Below are 14,804 nucleotides of genomic sequence, written 5' to 3' on the forward strand. Positions count from 1 at the left end.
GTGTAAGCTTCTTGCAAACCAGAGCTTACCTCAAGAAGGCTCGTGGTTCCGAAAGGGAACGTGTCACCTCCGTGTGCGAAACGACATACGTACACTGCCTTCTCCCGCCTTAATTTTTTTACATAGGCAGATTAGACCAAATAGAAGTATTGTGCCAAATTTTGGCATTATTTCGGGTTCATTTGGCCTTTTTATACATTAATTGAGTTTCTAGGCATTTAATGTGCATAATTCAAATTTGAACTACAAGCACATGCTCCAGTGCACCAAAGTTGGTGAAAAATCACATGTGTGTCCTTGGGTGAATTTCTAGGTCCCATGCAAGAAATGGGAATAAAATTCAAACATCTGGGCGTCGTGGCTCGGCCGGAAATATTCAGAAACTTGGTTTTTTAATTCCTGTAAATCCAAAACATGCCTGAAAATCATGAAACTTGGCATGGTGTCATGACATGGCACCAACATGATGCAGTAATTTTTTTGGCCGAATTGGGTCAAGCTTTGGGCTAAGCTTCTTGCAAACCGGAGCTTCCCTCAATAAGCCTCGTGGTTTCGAGAGGGAACGTGTCACCTCCGTGTGCAAAACGACATACGTACACTGCCTTCTCCAGCCTTAATTTTTTTACACGTGTAGATTAGACCAAATAGAAGTATCGTGCTAAATTTTGGAATTACTTCGGGTCCGTTTGGCCTTTTTTATACATTAATTGAGTTTATGGGCATTTAATGTGCATAATTCAAATATGAACTGCAAGCACATGCTCCAGTGCACCAAAGTTGGTTGAAAAATCACATGTGTGTCCTTGGGGTGAATTTCTAGGTCCTATGCAAGAAATGGGAATGAAATTCAAACATCTGGGCATCGTGCCTCGGCTGTAAAGATTGATAAACTTGATTTTTTAATTCTTCTAAATCCAAAACATGCCTGAAAATCATGAAACTTGGCACGGTGTCATGACATGGTACCAACATGCTGCCGTAATTTTTTGGCCGAATTGGGACAAGCTTTGGTGTAAGCTTCTTGCAAATTTGAGCTTTCCTCAAGAAGGCTCGTGGTCCTTAGAGGGAATGTGTCACCTCCGTGTGCGAAACGACATACGTACACTGCCTTCTCCAGCCTTAATTTTTTACACAGGAAGATTAGACCAAATAGAAGTATCGTGCTAAATTTTGGGATTATTCTGGGTTCGTTTGGCCTTTTTTATACATTAATTGAGTTTCTAGGCATTTAATGTGCATAATTGAAATTTGAACTACAAGAACATGCTCTAGTGCACCAAAATTGGTTGAAAACTCACATGTGTGTCCTTGGGTGAATTTCTAGGTCCCATGCAAGAAATGGGAATGAAATTCAAACATTTGGGCATCGTGGCTCGGCCGGAAGGATTGGGAAACTTGGTTTTTTAATTCCTGTAAATCCAAAATACGCCTGAAAACCATGAAACTTGGCATGGTGTCATGACATGGCACCAACATGCTGTGGTAATTTTTCTGTCCGATTTGCGAAGGCGCACACATTAACAATCAACAAAGTCATTTTGGAACAAGTGTTGTCATGTTACAAATTAGAAACACAAGCATTATTGAAACCGTGGGTGTTCTACTTACCAATTACGAGCCGCCACGCGTCCCCTTTTTTATTGGCTAGGAGGTGCCGTGCGGGTAGATATTTGAGTACGGGAGGCGTGCGATCAGACCCCTGCGTGTGCTCATTGGGAGGAGAGCCCTTTGACCTCTGCCTGCCGCGCACCTCCCTCCCAACATCTCCATTAATGGCGCCCGAGCCCCTGTTCTACGGCATGGCTATATGTCTCATGGACTGAGATTAAAAGAGAGAAATGAAAATCTGAAAATAAAGTTTGGCACTGATCTTGATCTAAGATCCGACGGACCAATATAGCATCGAATGTGACTTATAGCAAGCATGATGAATATAAGGACAATGACAGTGGATAATAATTGTCTTACATATTTAGGAAAATAATTAAAAAAGCCACATGCGACAACGCCTGAAATACACAAGGGCAAAAGAAGAAGGAAGACAACGATCTGGCTCGTTGATCTCTACTTTCTTGATGCGTTGCTGCAGGCCGCAGGAACTAGTCTCCACGGCGAGCGGCGATGAGCTCTTTCTTGTCCTCAAGATGCTGCTTGAGAGCATCCACGGATTCCTCCACTGGCCTTCTGCGCTCGATGCGCAGCATGGCATTCTCGTCCATAAGTTTCTCGACGATGACGCTGGTCCTCTTCAACAAGGCAGTGGTCTCTTCCTGCTGCTCCGCACTTCTGACGATCTTTGCCCTCAGCAGGTCACGCTCAGCCAGGAGCTTCCGCAATACTCTCATTTAGTTGTCAGATGACGCTGGTAGCCTGTTTAAAAGAGGCTTTCATGTCCTCCTGCAACCTTGCCCAGTCGGAGATCTGATCCATTTGGCTATGGACGATCACATGCATGCGCCTGTAAGAGTCCTTGCCTGCCCGCAAGACATTTTCCCTGGCCACCGCGGTGTGGGAGGACATCTTTGCCGCATTCGCGGCGCGATTGGACATCTCTTCTACTTTCGCGGCGCGGCCGGACCAGTCTAGTGCATCGACAGTGCGGCCAGACCTCTATGCTGCTTCGGCGGCGCGGCGAGACCTCTGTGCTGCTACGGCCATGCGGCATGACGTGCCCGCTGCGTTTGAGGCGAGGAGGGACATCTCTCGTGCTTCCGCTTCCATGCTCGCATCTCCCTGGTGGAAATCTCTTGACCCAGAGCTCACACTGGCCATGGCAAACTCAAGGGAACGATGATGAATGACGTGTTTATTTTTGTGGATAAGGAGTTGAGGAGGAATGTGCAGTTATCTTGGAGTAGTAGTATTTATAACTGAGTACTAATACGCTCCTAAGTGGGAAACCGTTTAGGTTTTGATCGGTGTGAATAGGTTTGCAATTTGGAATGTCACTGCACGCAGGCTCAAAATTTACTGACGGTTATAAGTGTGGCACTATTCCCGGAAGGCGTAACATGGGCACGTACACCTTCTCGGCCGCGTACGTGGCGTTTGCACCATAGGGTGCACCGCAATAGGCAATGTCAGCACACGTCTTGTTCCAACAACCGTGCGCGCTCGTTATTACCATCGCACACGCTTCTTTTAATTAGAATGTGTGTGCCCGTCTAGCGCACACACGTTGATCTATCTAATTGTTTCAGTTTGTTGTGGCTAATCACAAACAGTTCATCCGTGTGAAGTGTATGCCATCAATCGCAAACACTTTGATCTGGCTGACCCATTTCTGTTATGTTGCCTAATCGCAAACAGTTAATCCTTCTGAAGTGTATGCACTCCATCGCACACACCTTTACCTAGCTGTCCGTTTCTATTGTTCCTCCTCATCACAAACAGTTCCTCCGAGTGAACCGTATGTTGTATATCACACACGCCTTCATCTGGCTGCCCATTTCTTTTGTTCCGCCTCATCGCAAACAGTTCATTGAACTGAACCATATGCCCTGCATCGCACACGCAACTAAAATTTGAACCGTGTTTGATGGCTCCACCATCATAAACGTTTTGCACTTTTTGACAGTTTTTTACACCACTGTTGCGATTATTGCATCGCACACAATTTCGTTGAAGGGTCTCTGATTGTAGTGTCGCTTTAGCAACATCCTGTAGTAGTGCATCAAGATCCGTGCAAAATTTTCTTTTTAGATTTTCTTTTCTCTCATAAATCTCAGTCTAGTGAGACATAGACACACCATTAAGCGCCTGTAAAACAGGGGCTCGGGCATCATTAATGGAGAAATTGGGAGAGAGGTGGGCGGCGGATGGAGGTCAAATGGCTCTCTTATCGATAAGCATGCACAGGGGTCTGCTCACATGCCTCCCGTACTCAAATAGCTACCCTACACGACGCCTCCTAGCCAATAAAAAGGGGACATGTGACGACACGTAAATGGTTAGTAGAACGCCTGCGGTTTCAATAATACTTGTGTTTCTGATTGTAACATGGCATCACTTGTTCCAAAATGATTTTGTTGGTTTTTAATGTGTGCGCCTTCGCAAATCGGACAATTTTTTTACCATAGCGTGTTGGTGCCATGTGAAGCTAACATGCCGAATTTCATGATTTTCAGGTGAGTTTTGGATTTATAGGAATTTAAAAAACAAGTTTCTTAATGTTTCCGGCTAAGCCACGATGCCGAGATGTTGGAAATTCATTCCCATTTCTTGCATGGGACGTAAACATTCACCCAAGGACACATATATGATTTTTCAACCCATTTTGATGCACTGGGGCATGTGCATGTAGTTCAAAGTTGAATTATGCACATTAAATGCCTATAAAGCTAAAATAATGTATAAAAAGGCGAAACAAACCCTAAATAATTCCAAAATTGAGCATGGAAGTCCTATTGGTCTATGTTGCCTCTGTAAAAAAAGTCAAGGCAGGAAGAGGCAGTGTATGTCGTTTTGCACGCAGAGGTGACAGGTTCCCTCTCGGAACCACGAGCCTTCTTGAGGGAAGCTCCAGCTTGAAAGAAGCTTATAGCAAAACTTGTCCCAAATTAGACAAAATTTTTACCACATCATGTTGGTGCATGTAATGATACCATGCCAAGTTTCAGGATTTTCAGATGAGTTTTGGATTTATAGGAGATTAAGAACCAAGTTTCTCAATGTTTTCGGCCAAGCCACGATACCCAGATGTTTGAAATTCATTCTCATTTCTTGCATGGGACCTAAACATTCAATCAAGGACACACATATGATTTTTCAACCAACTTTGGTGCACTGGAGCATGTGCATGTAGTTCGAATTTGAATTATGCACATTAAATGCCTAGAAAACTCAATTAATGTATGAAAAAGGCTAGACGAACCCCGTTAATTCCAAAATTTAGCACAATACTCCTACTGGTTTATGTTCTGTCTATAAAAAAATCAAGGCGAGAAGAGGCAGTTGATACGTCTCCGTCATATCTACTTTCCTAATGCTTTTTCTCTTGTTTTGTACTCTAATTTGCATGATTTGGATGAAGTAACCCGGTGTCAGGACCCCGATTCCAAACCACATCGATCTAGCCAGTAACACCTCATATCACTTTGTGGCCTCACGCACGGTATTCCACGGGTGTCGCCTTACCATGGCCCGGAACCGTTTGCGCCTTTTGGCTCACGTATATGATAGTGTCGCTAGCATCCATATGACAGAGAACCCCAGCCGACATGGCTAGTCGTGAACCCAAAGCGGCACAGACCTATGGAGACAGGCATACATGAATCACATCGAGCATGTCGGTCATCAGCGAGTGATTCTGGGCTGTAGCACTGGGCTAACAGGACTCCGGGGAACCCGGGCTGTAGCAGGCTAGGCAGGACTCCGGATATCACCGCGTGACATTTCCCCGAAGGGACAGACATAGGAACGAAGTGAAACACATGCCGGCCAGTCAAGTGTCCTGAACAGTAGTGCTGGGCTAGCAGGACTCCGGTGAACCGGGCTGTAGCGGACTACTATGGTTCGAGGAACACTAGACTACATTTCCCCATAAGAAAGGATTCCAAGGATAAACAACTAGATTGTCGGATCCCACTCATACCAAGCATTTCAATCATACACACAATATGCCCGATATGAGTACATACAACATGGCATCACAACAAAACTCTACAACTCAAGTACTTTATTTAAAGGCTCCAGAGAGCCATACATAACATGTTCATACAGATAGGGGTCACATGACCCGACACTCAAGTCATACAATCATACAAGCACATGCGGAAGCAACTAGTCTGAGTACAGACACTAGAAAGAAAGAAGGCTTCTCGAAGCCTGTCTATCTACATAGGGCCCTCCATGGCCAGGATCACCACCTGGGTGGCTAGTCACTCGTCGACGTCAAGGTCTACTAGAACCCATCGGAGGGGGCGGTGTTGTCGTCTAAAAACAGTAATTAAGCAAACATGAGTACAAAGGTACTCAGCAAGTCTTACATCAGAACCTAATATACATGCTCATTCTCAAGAAGGTGGTGGGGTTATTGCAGCAAGCCAGCTTTGACTCTTGGCTAAGCTATCCTATGGAACTTCACTAGTAAAATAGTTTTCGCACACGAGTCCACTACTCACCAACACAATACTCCACTATGGATCCTCCCTCATCATCCTACGAGAGGGCCATCCTCGGTACTCACGCTTATCTTGAGACTTTTAATAGTATCCATTTAACTTGTCTATGAACTGTATAGGCAACCAAGTAGTCCTTTACCGCGGACGCGGCTATTCGAATAGTTTTATACCCTGCAGGGGTGTACCTCGTCATACACGCTTTCACCACTTACCGCCGTTTACACGACATGTACTCGGCAACCTTCAAGCGGAGGCCCAACGAGGGTGTCGGCCACGTCCTACCTAAACACTCAAGTCTCTAGTCCAGGTTCATCGCCTATCCAGGTTCCATCCGTAGGGAGTCCGGCCGAGGTTTCCACATACGGCCCCGAACGATGTGAACAGGGTTCCCGAGACACCAAACGGGTGACTCGGTACACCGTGCCACGGTGTATCTACCGCAACATAGCCCACCCCTAGAGTCAGCGCTATGCATGGCCGCCAACACATAACCAACAACACTAGAAACTATTTGCAACTCCTGGACAGAGTACTAAGGGATTTAAGAAGCCGAGAGGGTCAATTAAGGATCCCAATGCATGGTAGTAGCTGAATCTTAAATCACACATACAGATCTCAGTTCTTAGGGACGGCCTCAATGAAACAACCCACCATGTACTCCTACATGGCCTCTCATAGATACCTTTACCCAAACATGTTCCACACATCCCTCACGTTATCGACATAAACATTTCACTCTAGCCCATCACCCAGATGAACCAGACCTGACACAACGCTAAGCATAGCAGGCATAGCAAAGTAGGAATCACATACATGGCTCAATCAACTCCTACACATGCTAGTGGGTTTCATCTAGTTACTGTGGCAATGACAGGTCATGCAGAGGATAAGGGTTCAACTACCATAGCACACAGCAGTTTGAAACGCGTTGTCTTAATGCAGTAGACAAGAGCAGAAGCGGGAACATGGGTTGTATCGGAATGATCAATGGGTTGCTTGCCTGTTGTAGAGGTAGTAGGGTACTGCCCTTCAGACGGATACTCGGGGTTATCCTCGGAGGCAGAACCTACCACGAAAGACACACTGAACATAATCAACACATGGCAATATGCAACAATATGATGCATGCTATGACATGGCAAGATGAAAGTGTTTTGGCCTAATGCAAGCTAAAAAAGAAGGGAATGATCTCATTTGAATCAAAGATTCAAATATTAGCTCATTAAACATGGCCTTATTAGTGCATTACCTTATTCTGCTTAAACAGCAGGGTTAACTTGTTTTGTCATGCATGAAACCATTACAGATGGATAGATGAATTTTTCTGATCATTTTTCATATATAAATCTTTGCATTTGGAGCTATGGTTGATTTTCTATGATTTTTAGAAGTTTTGACTATTTTCTGGAATTTCCTATTAAAGAATAAATCCAGTAATTGAGTTAATGCGTCAGCACTGCATCACTATGACGTCAGCGGGTCAAAGGCGCTAGCCCAGGTCAAACCTGACTGGTTGGCCCCTTCTGTCAGTCTCTTAGCTAACTAACAGAGTTAGTTAGTGTTTAGTTAGCACTAAACTGGGTTAGTTGGGCTCTGGGCCCACATGTCAGTGAGAGAGCGTTAGTTAACGACGTCATTAACCTCTAACAGAGTGATTGGCTCTAATTTAAACTAATCTAAATTAGTTAGGAGCCGGCCCCACCTATCAGTGTCTCAGGCGGAGTCAAACTGGGGTCAAACCCCTGGTCAGCGGGGTTAATCCCGCCGGCGTTGAGTCGCCGGCGAGGCCGAGACGGCGGAGAGCTTCGGAAATCGCCCACAGGCGACCAATTCGACCGCGGTTTGGTCCTACGCGTAGCTGGGTCTCGCGCGCATCTAGTGGGGCAAGTGGGAGGAGCTGGGGTGGAGCGAGCTCGCCGGAGTCGAGCTCGTGGCGGCGGCCGGAGCTCGGCCGTTGGTGGTTTTGCTGCTGCAGCGAGCTAGTGGGGAAATGGACGCACTAGCGAGGCGCTACGAGGTGCGGTGAGTGCGTTAAGCACCTGTACTTGACCAAATGGCCACCGGAGTGACGCCGGCATCGAGCTCGCGCGGCGGCGTGCTACGGTGAGCAAGGGGGCGGCGTCTACGGTGAGCAAACGAAGCAGAGAAGAGGGGGATCGGTAGAGGAGCTCACGGCGGTTGCAGGACGCGTCTCAGCGGGCTCGGGGGAGGTCGGACGTCGTCAGGGTGTTGCCGGCGATCTCGGCGGACCGAGGAAGAAGAAGGCGTCGGGGAGGCGCTTGGAGGCGTCCGGCGTCGCGTGAGTCGACGAGGAGGCGTGGACGATGGAGGCGGAGCTCACGGGCACGTCAGGGAGGCGAGGGGGTGGCTCTGGTGACAACTACGGCGAACGGTGGCGAGGATCGCGCTCGGCCATCGCGGGAGAGGGTGAGGGAGACGAGGGGGAGAGAGGGGAGGAGTGCAGGGAGGTGTTGGGCGTCTCCGTGGCGCTCGGATGGGGACGAGGAGGCAGCAGGAGGTGGAAGCAGGAGGTGGCTGCAGGAGCACGCGCCGGCGACACGCCTCTGCCTACTGGCAGAGGTGGGTGACGAGTGGCACAGGCCAGGTGGGCCGGGCCAGCATAGGTAAGGCCCAGGTGGGCTTTTCCCTCTCTCTCTTTTTCTGATTTGTTTTCTTTTTCTATTTAACTTCAAATGTTGGGCTTTATTAAAAAAATACTAAAATGTTTCCAAAAATCCTGAAAATAATTGTGGGCTCTGTTTAGAATATTTCCAACAGCAAACATTTATTTCCAGAATTATTTGAGCATTTAAATTATTTTATAGCATTTAAATGCCCAAAATCAAATACTTATGATTTAATTCAATGACCTTCTATTGACCTAGAAAATTGTGCACCAATTTTGCCAGAGGTTCTAACCCAAGACAAAGAGGGTGAACTTTTTAGAAGGGCATTTCAGGTTCATTGAAAATAATTTTAGTAAACCCTAGTTGTTTCCAGGGGGGTGTTGGGGGTTCTGTCATCCCCATTTCAAACTTAAAAGGAAATTAAACATGATGCACACTCTAATTCTTGAACTAGCTAGGGTGTGACAACTCACCCCCACTCAAAAGAATCTCGTCCCGAGATTTAGGATCCTCCGGAAAGAAGGTGGGATACTCGAGTCGAAGACGATCCTCCCTTTCCCAAGTGGCTTCTTTCTCGGAATGTGTGACCATTGAATCTTGAGAAACTTGATATTACGACGTCGAGTGGTACACTCGGCTTGATCAAGGATACGAACGGGATTCCCGATATGAGAGGTTATCTTGTAGATCAAGCGTTTCGTGGTCCATTCCACGGATAGGATCCGCGAAGCAATGCCTTAGTTGAGAAACGTGGAAGACATCGTGAACTCTGGAAAGATGCAAAGGTAGTTCCAATTGGTAGGCAACTTCTCCTCGTTTGGCAAGAATGCGAAAGGGTCCAATGTAACGAGGAGCCAATTTGCCTTTGATACCGAAATGATGGGTTCCCTTTAACGGAGTAACCCGAAGGTAAGCCTTCTCGTCGACTTCATAAGTCATAGGCTTATGTTTACGATCATATTGACTCTTTTGACGAGATTGGGCTGTTTTCAATTTCTCACGAATAACACGAACCTGCTCTTCTGCTTCCTGAATCATATCCAGGCCAAAGAGTTGTCTTTCCCCAGTTTCTGACCAGTTAAGAGGCGTTCAACATTTTCGTCCATAGAGAACTTCGAAAGGAGCCTTGCCTAAGCTAGCTTGATAACTATTGTTATAAGCAAACTCCGCGAATGGAAGGCATTTCTCCCAACTCATTCCGAATGAGATGACAGAAGCTCGGAGCATATCTTCCAGAATTTGATTGACTCGCTCTACTTGACCACTTGATTGAGGATGGAAGGCGGTACTAAAAGAGAGACGAGTTCCCATAGCATTTTGGAAACTTTGCCAAAATCGAGAGGTGAAGAGACTCCCACGGTCCGAGTTAATTTCCAATGGAACACCATGAAGAGACACTATTCGGGAGATGTATAAATGGGCTAGCTGGCTAGCGGTGATACTCTCACGAACAGGTAGGAAATGGGCTACTTTGGAAAGACGGTCGATCATGACGAAGATGGCATTATTCCCTCTCTTGGTCCTGGGAAACCCAGTGATGAAATCCATATTGATTTTATCCCATTTCCACTCGGGAATAACCAAAGGTTGAAGGGTGCCAGCAGGCCGTTGGTGCTCTGCTTTAACACGACGACAGACGTCGCAGCTAGCAATGTATTGAGCGATTTCTCTTTTCATACTAGTCCACCAAAACCTCTGGCGTAGGTCTTGATACATTTTAGTACTACCGGGATGAATGGTGAGAGGGGATTCATGAGCTTCCTTAAGGATCAACTAGCGCAGATGTTGTTTCTTGGGAACCACCAAACGGTTCTCGAAGAAGACAGCACCTCGCTCATCCATGGAGAAACATTTAGCAACTCCGCTAGCGATGTTTTCCTTAATTCAGGATATGCCCTTATCATACCGCTGGGCGGTTATGATTTGATCCATAAGGTTAGGTTTCGCTACCAGGGTGGATAGAAAACCTCGAGGAACAATGTGAAGATTAAGCTTACGAAATTCCTCGTGGAGAAGTGGTTGACTTTGTTGTAACATCAGGTTGTTACAATAGGACTTATGGCTTAGCGCATCAGCCATGACATTGGCCTTGCCCGGGGTGTAAGTTATTCCTAAGTCGTAATCCGAGATCAACTCGACCCAACGTCTTTGCCTGAGATTTAAATCTGGTTGGGTGAAGATATATTTCAAACTTTGGTGATCGGTGAAGATCTCGCAACGATTACCGAGGAGGTAATGTCGCCAAGTTTTGAGTGCATGGACTACAGCTGCAAGCTCTAGTGGGATAATTTTCCTCATGTGGGTGTAATTGCCGTGAAGCATAGGCAATTACCTGACGATCTTGCATGAGTATGCAACCTAGTCCTTGTCGTGAGGCGTCGCAATAGATAATAAAGTCCTTGGAGAAATCTGGTGGTACCAGTACGGGAGCAGATGTCAGGCGTCTTTTCAGTTCCTCAAAGCTGAACTCGCACTGTGGAGTCCACTCGAACTTTTTATCTTTCTTGAGGAGTTCAGTTAGAGGTTTAGCAACCTTGGAGAAATTCTCGACGAAGCGGCGGCAATAGCTTGCTAAGCCAAGGAAACTCCAAACTTGCTTGACCGTCTCAGGTGGAGTCCAATCAAGGACGGCTTGAACTCGCTCGGGATTGACAGCAATACCCTTACCAGAGATTACATGGCCTAGATAGGTCAATTCTGGCAACCAAAATTCTCACTTGGAGAATTTGGCATAAAGGCGATGCTCTCGAAGTTTCATCAATACCAGCCTTAGATGTTCGGCATGTTCCTATTCATTCTTGGAGTAGATGAGTATGTCATCGAGGTATACTATGACAAACTTATCCAAATACTCCATGAAGACCGAGTTCATTAACCGGGAGAAGGTGGCTGGGGCATTGGTTAAACCGAAGGACATAATGGTGTACTCACATAACGAGTAACAAAGGCCGTTTTGGGAATGTCCCCGTTTCTGATTTTGATTTGATGGTAGCCCAACCTCAAATCCATCTTGGAAAAGATTGAGGATCCAGCGAGCTGATCATACAGATCGTTGATCCTGGGAAGCGGGTATTTGTTCTTGATGGTGACCAAGTTGACAGGTCGGTAATCCACAACCATTTGATCCGTTCCATCCTTCTTCTTGACGAAGAGGACGGGGCAAGCCCAAGGAGAGGAACTAGGACGGATGAAACCCTTTTTTAAGGACTCATCGAGTTGGTTCTTAAGCTCGGCTAGTTCTAAGGGTGCCATCTTGTAGGGTCTTCTGGAAATTGGAACGGTTCCTGGAACAAGGTCTATCACAAACTCGACATCCCTGTTAGGTGGAACACCTGGTAGTTCTTCTGGAAAGACATTCGGAAAGTCTTGGACTACCGGAACATCCTCAAGGTCTGGAAGGGGGTTGGCATTTAGGGAGTAGAGCTGGCGCTTGGCCACTCGAGTTAAGACGTTGACTGTCTTGCCCGATGGGTGAGTAAGTTGAACGGTTCTTGTGGCACAATCAATCTTAGCATAATGAGCTGACACCCAGTCCATACCCAAAATGATGTTTATGTCCGAGGACTTGAGGGCTATTAAGGAAGCAAGGAATACAAGTCTATCAACAAGAATTTCGTTCCCATGGCTTACTCTAGAAGTTTGCCATTTGGAACCCGGAGTTTGAATTACCATGGAAGTGGGCATGTCACAGAATGTCGTGTTATGCATTCAAGCATAGTTCTCGGATATGAATGAATGAGATGCTCCAGTATCGAAAAGAACAGATGCCGGATGGCAGTTAACAAGGAGCGTACCAAGGACGACGTTAGAATCCTCATGAGCCTCCTCGGCTGAAACATAGTTGACATGGCCACGGGCAGTGGTGGTCGGCTTGGCATAGAATGTCTTTCCCGCGGGCTTACCACGGCCAACAGACTTTCCAGTTTGATTGGGGTTGTTGTTCTAGGGACACTCTCGGCTATAGTGACCCGGCTCTCCACACTTGAAACAAGTCACAACATTGGGGCGTGGAGCAGCATTAGTAGCGGGGCCACCATAGGGCTTGGGCGGTGCAAACTGCTGGTTGGGACGAGGCGCCTCAAAGGATGGCCTCGGGATGAACCTAGGTGGCAGTGCCGTGCTTGGGATCCACACCCAGCGCTTCTAAGCTCCAGAGCCGGATGAAGAGCCAAAATCACAGGAGTGCTTGCGTGAAGCGTCATAATCAGTCTGGCCTGTCTCAGCATTGCTGGCTTTATTGACCAACTTCTGAAAGGAGGTGCACTCGTGTAGACGAAGATCACGGCGAAGCTCAGGGCTAAGTCCCTTGTGGAACCTTGCCTGCTTCTTAGCGTCAATAGATACCTCTTCAGGGGCATAGCGTGCCAGATTCCCAAATTCACGACTATATGCATCCACAGTCAGTCTTCCTTGGGTGAAATTGCAGAACTCCTCCCTCTTGCGATCCATGAGACCTTCCGGAATGTGATGCTCACGGAAAGCCTCACTGAATACAGCCCAAGTAGTGATTTGGCCGACCGGGCGCATAGCTTCAAAATTTTCCCACCAGAGGCTAACATGGCCTTCGAGATGGTAGGCAGCGTAAGTAACCTTGTCGGCTTCGGCTACGTTGGCAGAACGTAGCTTGTGGGTGATGCTGCGAAGCCAGTCATCCGCGTCGAGGGGCTCGACGGAATGGTTAAACATTAGTGGGTATAGCTTGATAAAGTCATTGATTGACACCAAGTCATTTCGCGGATGGCGTGCAGTGTTCTGCTCAATCCGCTCCAGCAAGCGGTTAGTCTCACGCTTGTTTCTTTCTGCCTCCAGCATTACTTCGGCCAGAGAAGGCGTGTGAGGCAGATTTTCACCCCTAGCTGCACTGGCTTCCCCCTGCTCCGGGGCAGCAGGGTTGCTGCGGGTGTTGACCATCCTAGGAGAAAACAAGACAACGGTTTAGATAAGGATGGCTCAAACTTAGCAAGGAAGTGCAGAATGTAATGGATAACACGGAATGCAGAGATGTTCATCTGTATGTCATGGTAATATAAGACTGCCATATATATATATATATACCAACGGTCATACACATCATACATAGTTTAGTACAAGCCCAGGCTACAGTACAACTATGATGAAAGACGTTACATCTCATCGGAGGCATTCCAAGCTCCTATACATTATTTGTCTACACCTCCGGAATTGATTACACACAAAGCCATATTCCACAAGTCACGCATGACAGTGGAGATACAACTGTTACAATACTAGTGGTACTACTACTAACTCAGACAGCTCTGTAGTAGTCCTCATAGAAGTCACCTCCATAGCCTGGAAGTTCAACGTGATCATCCGAGAACAGACGGTCCTGAGGAGCTTGTGGACCAAAGGGGCTAGGATGAGGTCTTGGACCAACAAACGGTGGCCTGCGAGGACCACGGGGTGGGGTGATGCCTCCCACATCACGCCAATCCACCATGTATGGCAGAGCAGATCTCACAGGATACAGATCCCTTGTATCCATACATCCAGCTTGCACCACGGGTGCAAACCGAGTCAATGTGGCCCAATGATCAGCACGGGTATTGAAAAGCTCCAACCTCAAGGCCCGATTCTCTCAGTCCTTATCTTCGAGCATCTCGGCAGTGGTACGAGTTAATGAGTCCTCCTGAGTGGAGTCAGCATGGATAGCCTGGAGATACCCTTGCGCTCCCGGAAGTGAAGCTGGCATGTAACGGAAGTCGGTGTTCCGAAGCAGGCCGGTCCGGACTCACATGATGGTCATCATGGAATAGGCAGCATCCTGCACAGCCATCTCAACAGTAACCCCGAGTCCAGAGGAACAGTGAAGGGGCTCGGTAGATCCAGGATAAGAAGGAAATATCCTGACGGTGCAGAAATATTGGCTTTGATTAAAGTCATGGAACTGCTCTTCGACAGTGTATTCAGGATACCAACGGTAACCCGTCTCGATCATTACCCGGACTAACATAGCAGTATGACCGGGCATGTCGAGGCACCGGGTCAGGCGAACCACTTGGTTTTGAACACGGTTGGCCATCTGAAAGCACAACCA

This window comes from Triticum urartu, chromosome 2A (assembly GCF_056163025.1).
Source record: "Triticum urartu cultivar PI428250 chromosome 2A, HENAU_Tu73, whole genome shotgun sequence".
Lineage (NCBI taxonomy): Eukaryota > Viridiplantae > Streptophyta > Magnoliopsida > Poales > Poaceae > Triticum > Triticum urartu.